Source organism: Parasteatoda tepidariorum, chromosome 1 (genome assembly GCF_043381705.1).
Source record: "Parasteatoda tepidariorum isolate YZ-2023 chromosome 1, CAS_Ptep_4.0, whole genome shotgun sequence".
In the NCBI taxonomy this organism is placed as follows: Eukaryota; Metazoa; Arthropoda; class Arachnida; order Araneae; family Theridiidae; genus Parasteatoda; species Parasteatoda tepidariorum.
In genome coordinates, this window is record NC_092204.1 from 108,613,965 (window position 1) to 108,620,793 (window position 6,829).

Here is a 6,829-nt window from a genome sequence, read left to right on the forward strand (position 1 = left end):
TATATATATATATAGAATACTTTTATCGCAAAAAGATAAATATTTTAGGTATTCAATAAAAACGAGAAAATGCTGTTTAAAATTTTTAAAATTCTTGAAAGCGACTAACAAAATTTTCCTCTAAAAATTTGGTTGCGGACTTACGAATTTATTCTAATGGATTTACTAATTTCATATCAAAAAGGAAAATATTTAAAAAAAATTTGAATTATGGGTTTAATGTTGGAAGGAATGTAAAAAGGTGTTCAAAATTAAAAGAAGAAGTAGACCCCTTAGAAGTAGACCCCTCCCCCTAAACGGGTTTTAAAACTGGCGGGGTCCATTTGTGAACTGGCGTTGTTCAGTCTCGGCAGTAGCAAAGGTATTTTAGAAGAAAGTGAGATGCCCTGAAAAATTTTCGTCAAGGAACTTCATGGAAGAACGTTTATTTCCGGTAAGTAATTTCAAATGCTTCTGAATCAAAAATTGTTTGAAATGTTAAAATTTCTAATATGTATGCTAATTAAAAAAATTATTTTTAAAATTATATATTTTCTTTACTATTTTACTTAAAAACGTTATAATTGTTTTAAAATATATTATGAGTTTAAATAATTCTGACTGAGAAATATTGTATACTTATATATGTAATGTTATGAGAATGTAATGTAATGAGTATGTAATACTTATATATGTAATGTTATGAGAATGTAATGTAATGAAATATGTAATGTTATAAGATATACTGTCATTCAATTAAAAGGAATTTCAATTAATTACATCAATAATTTCCAAAACATTGTTGAAATTAAGCGTTTGATTTCTTAATTGATTAACTTTTTTTTTATTCTCTCAAAATTGTATTGATAAACCGTTTTAAAAAAGATAACTATGAATAAGATAAGACAAACCATTTTTTTACAAAAAAATGAATGTCATTCAAATTTGAAACTAAAAAAGAAGCCTTACATTTTGAATTAAGACTTGTCTTCCTTTTATTTGATCATTTTTGATTACTTTACTTCTTAAAAATAATATTAGTCAGCCATTTTAAAATTTGAAATAATAAATTTGGTAATCAAAACTAAGCTTTTCCCCTTTAGAAGCTATTACATTATTATTGAAAGCAGATTAGATTGCTATTGCTGCAAAGCCACAAGACTCTAATGTTTGTAAATGTTTATAATGTACTATGTATATAAATGTAAAAATAGACAATACTGAAATACAATGTCTTAAATTTGCTTAAAATTAATTTAACATTCACTGTAGGTTACGGTACTAAGATAATATTGATGATTGTGATTGTAGCTATCATAAACAATTGTTTTTAAAAGGAAAATGCTCAGTTTGAAGTACAAATTTAATTCTTCATGTTTGAAATGATTTATTAAAATAATTTCATGAATCGAAATTTTTTTTAAAGAAAATGTTTATTTTAAGTGCCCAAATTCATTTTTTTCCTATTTAAAATGGCTTATCACTAAAATTTAATCAATCTGATAATTGGTTTAATTATCCAAATTAGTTTTTAAATTAATAGCGATGTACCACATAATATTAAAATATACAAAATTTAATTAATAGTAAAATATACAAAATTTAGGAAACGAAAGTCTATACTGAAAATTAAAGACAATACCTAAATTTAAGTAAATTATTTCATTTATTAAAATTGTTACTGGTTTATTTAAAATTTAAGTGCCTGTGAAATAATATCTCAAAGTATTATGGGTAATAATCTTATGACATTACATCTTTCAATAATGTAACTGTTCTGAAAAGGAAAAAACTTTTAACTGAACAAACATATTTTTTCATATTTAAAACAGCTTACCATTACAATTGTATAATAAAAATTGTAAAGTAAATAAGAATATTAAAGAAAAAAAGTCTCAATTCTAAGTGAAAATAAGTTTAAAACAGAAAAAAAAAAAACTTTAATATGTAATGGTACTATAATATTATCTTACAATAATACCTTTTCAGCAACCTATTTTTTTTTCAATAGGAAAAGGCTTAGTTTAAATGTCAAAATATAATTTTCTAATAGCAAAATGAAGCTTTCTAATCAGCATTGAAATTTTTAAAAGGTAAATAAATACAATTAATAAAATAGTAAGAGATTATAAGTCCTATTCGAAATGCAATGATTTATTTAAATTAGGTGTGGATATGACATTCATTTATATCTTAAAAAATGTTTTACCTTATCTTATTATGTTTAACCTTACTTAACCTTATGATGTCTTATGTCTTATTTTATGGTTAACTATTCAAAATAATTTATCAATTAAATTTTTAGAAGGTAAAAAAATTTTTGGAACACAGTTTTTAAAAAAAAAAAAAATTATGTTTAATATATAATACTTAATTGAGTAATGGACGAACTCTATGCATTAAAAATATAAAGTTTCCCTCACATTCTTGCTCATAAAAATTATTTCTAAATTTTTTTGGAAAATAATTAACACTAGATTGCCTAAGAAAGTCATTTTTACTGCTTTTACTTTCAATTAGAAAAACAATGATGTATATAATGAGACTATTTCTTAGAGTTTTGTACAACATGTAATTTTTTTATTGTTAATATCTATTAATAACTTGTTATATAACTGTAAATAAAATAAAAATTATTAAAAATTAATTTTAAATAAATTTCTTTATTTATTCTTTTACCATCCAGCCATTTTGACTGCTTTTGGGCAATATAGATATATACTAAGTTTCAGTCTTTCTATTGTTAAATTTACTAATTATGAATAATAGAACTATTTTAAATAAATAAGCGATTAAATTTTTTGTTTGAGTTTGCATTTAACTTTATCACAAAAATTAGTTAGCTTTTAAATATGAGAAGAAGTTTGTTTAAAATTCTTAGTTTTTTAGAAAATAAATTTTTTTTTAAAATTTAAGTCTTAGCTCTTAAAATAAATAATTGATAGCGTCGTCTTTAGAGCACTATGACTGCAACATGAGGTTATCTCTTGTAGAGATGGGAAAAAAGAGCGCTCTAAATAAGAGTCACTTACAAATAATTTCAATACATTTAAATCTACTTATTTGTTAAGATTTTTTTAGTTGGTAATTTTTTCGGTTTTCCCTCTTTGACCTTATTACAGAGGTTTGTGGTAGATTTTGATGGTCACGTTTAAAAGTTTTCTTTATTGTAAAGTCTATAGAAATAATTCCGTGCCTTCCAAAAGTGATAGTAAATAAAAGTGGTCGCTACACAGAGGTGGTCTTTCCCGGTGGTTTTGCTGTATTTAAAAAATTAATTATTTAGTTAAATTTATTTAATTTATCCTTTGACTATTAGATTTTTTGCTATATTTATTAATGCAACTTATTTGATAGATAAAATATAAAACTTGAATTTCTTTCATGTCCATTTGTAGGTATATTGAAGGCAACACAGTATGGAATTTTTAAACACCGTGTAAGTAACTGATTATAATATTCGTTACAACATTTTCTGTACTTCATTTTTATTTATTTATTTATTTTAAGATTTACCAATATTTATCTTAACTTTTACCAACTTTACCTTTCAAAATTAAAGTTAATGATTTCATATATAAGGTGTATAATTAGTCGTATGATTAGTTTTGGACAAGTGACTTGTTTTAGTAAATGTTAAGAAAATGTAGTTTTGTATACGTTGTTTTAATGCTTACATCGTAAATTAGAAGAATGCTCTTTTTGTACTCTTAAGAGTCTTTAAAAAAGGATTTATAAAAAAAATAATAAAAGGAAACCTGAAAATGTTCCCCTATAAAAAAACTTGAAAATTACCATTACGCAAAAATTCTATATTATCAAAAGTATAAAATAAAACGAAAAAAACTGCTATATCTCCTAAATATTGATATTTCTTACAAATTTTCAGTAATAAATTATTTTCCTACTTAGCTTTCGCCTCATGAAGGGAAATAGTTCATTGTTGAAGTGTTACATTTCGAAGTGTTACATTTACTTAAATTTATAATGAGCTTTAAATTAAAATAATATATATATATATTGTCAATTCAGAAAGAATTTCTNAAAAAAGGGGGTGGGAAATAATAAGTAAAAAAATAACAAACAACATATTATTTAAAAAAAAAAAAAATTTGAAATTTTAATTAAAAAACCGGAAAAAAAGATATAATCTTTTCTTCAGCCCACACGATTATATCCGCAAAACAGAGTGCTTTCTGATATTGTATCAATAAAGCCAAAGCAAAATATATTAATACAAAATACAATAGTGTGAGGAGCACTCAAAAAATTTTTTATAAAACAACAACATTATTGATACAATATCAGAAAGCACTCTGTTTTACGGATATAATCGTGTGGGCTGATGAAAAGATTATATCTTTTTTTCCGGTTTTTTNCTTTGTTTAATGAAATTATTTTAGTAAGTTTAGTTTACTATTATTAAAATTAGTAAGTTCCACAATGTCAATTTCAGATATAAGGATTGGAGGACTAGATATTGGAGGATTCAGATATTGGAGGACTTTGTTCGCCAAGGATTCAACAAATGACTGTCGCAACCTCTTATACAGGAAATTGGAAAACTCATCCCCATGACAAAATCAATCCAAGAATATCTAACGATCATACAATTGCAGGTAATACTTTATGTTATAAATTTTACAGATGTAGAGCATGTTATGTTATAAATTTAAGTTGTTAAGCTCAGCAAACATTCTATTTTACCTTACCCATTATCTTAACATTTTTCTATAATTAGATTAAAAAATTTATATTTTTTAGTTTCAAGCCCTTAATTTGGAGAAATCTAATAAAATCTCGTTGTTTGAAAAGTTTTTAAATAAGGTGGCTGTCATAAAATAATTTGCAAATGGAAATATATACCAATATGAAAGTTGAGTGAAAAAGAGTTTTTGTGATTTAGTTTTTTAATTTCTAAAATATTACTCGAATGCATGTTACCATTATGCATGCTCATAAAAAAGTTTATTAACTATTTAATGAAGTTATATGTCCACTCTAGAGCCCAAATAATAAGGTAAAATAGTGATTATAAATTGAAATTGAAGCTTTTCTTCAAATCTAAAGTATTTTTAAACTTTGGCTTATTTACTATACTTCAAAAAAAAAAAAAAAATCATGTTTATGGCAGCGCCATCTCGTAGACAGATATTGCAAACATTTAAATATTTGAGTGAAAGAGGTCTGATGGGCTTTTTTCACACTAAGAACTTACCGGGGGAAACGATGATCTCAGATGAAACTACTCATAAGCCATGTAAGAGTCCTGTGACGTTTTTTTCTTTTGTTTTAATATTGAGTTGGTTAGATTGATGTTTTTTTCTTCCCTGGTAATCTAGTAAACAAACTATTGAGTTTGTCTTCGAAAGATAACAAAACAAATCACGAAAAAAAATTTTAATTCTTGATATACGGTAGATACATCCATGTAATAACCAAATCGAAGTTTTAAAACAATTTTGCTTTTCACTTAAAAAAAAACAAACTAACTTAAAATAAAATAATAGACAATAACTTTATCATAAAAAAAGCTTAAATCATAAAAATTTTAAAAACTTAACATAATTATATATAAATTTAAAATTAGCTATATTTAATACGGTAAAGTTTCTTCCTTTGTTTCTTCTATCACGGCTGGGGGCAAAATTTTAAATATCAATCTTAAGAGTTGTTCAAAAATTTAAATTCGTTGAGAGATTTAAAGAATGAAATTTTCAGACTGGTTTATCATTAGGTATTGTTTTATTTTAAACTGGACAATCTGTTTTTCAAATATTCTAAAGGCAACATGAGTGATGTTTGCGTACTTATAGATCTATTCAAGTAAAAAAGTACTTCATTGAACTTTTTTTTATTATCTATCTATTCATTAAGTCAGATAAGCTTAATGATCAACATGAAGGTGGTAGCATATTTGAAGAAAGTCACTAAACTAATATTTCTGATGTTGTCTGAAAACACGAGATTATTTTGTTTACTGTTACGCTTTTAAAATCTGTTTTTATTATGGTAAATTTTGACTATCAGTCATTAGCAATATAACTTTCAAAAATGTGTTTTGAAACTAATAAATACTAATTATGTAAAGTTGTCATTAAATACAACAAAAAAATAGTAAGTCAAATAAATTTTAAATTATTCTTTCAGTTTTATAAATTTGGTCAGTATCGGCATATGCCTTTCCGTTTTGTGAATGATTTCGTAGTGATGATTAACACCAATTTATAGATTATTTAAACTTTTTTTTTTATCTCGTAAGAAGGATATTCAAGTAGTTACACAATAAAAAGTCGAATTTTTAAATGCATTTCTAACATTAATTTTAATTGGTTTCGATGACAATTTAAAATGTTAGTTAGACTTGTTTTGAGCATGGTTCTTTTGTTTTAATTATAATAACTTTATATAATACCATACATAATATCTATACACTAACTTTAATAGCCTACCATTATCATACAAAATTACAATAAAAATTATTGTTTACATTTTTTCTGGAATAATTTTTAAATAGACATATTGTAGTTTATGGTTGGATTGGGTTCTCTTAATATTCAATAGGTATTGATTAATATTTTAAAGTGTAAATGATAATTTCTCTTATTTCTTTCACTGTTTATCTTATATAGAAAACATTAAACACTGAAACTGAAATTGATTTATAGGTGTTGTCCGAAGTAAATTCCCTGACGTCGCACAAGCATCAGTAGGAGATGCTGTTGAAAAGGTGGCTGAGATATGCTGGAGACAAAGAAGGTCGTAGAAAGAAAGGAAGAAAAATTCTGAAGAATATTTCTGAAGCTGGAATGATATAAATTTTATAATTCTACTATATTATTACTACTAT

The 6,829-nt window shown here is 24.4% G+C and overlaps 1 protein-coding gene and 1 long non-coding RNA gene across 2 annotated transcripts in view; one reads left to right on the forward strand and one right to left on the reverse strand.

Moving 5' to 3' along the window:
• The window catches only part of LOC122271661 (neural cell adhesion molecule 2), a 139,462-nt gene that overhangs the window by 58,971 nt on the left and 73,662 nt on the right, over nt 1-6,829 (reverse strand). The window lies entirely within an intron of this gene.
• On the forward strand, nt 78-6,823 carry LOC122272478 (uncharacterized). The gene is made up of 4 exons (XR_006227035.2): nt 78-433; nt 3,378-3,418; nt 4,436-4,598; nt 6,648-6,823. It is a non-coding gene; the product is annotated as an uncharacterized lncRNA (long non-coding RNA).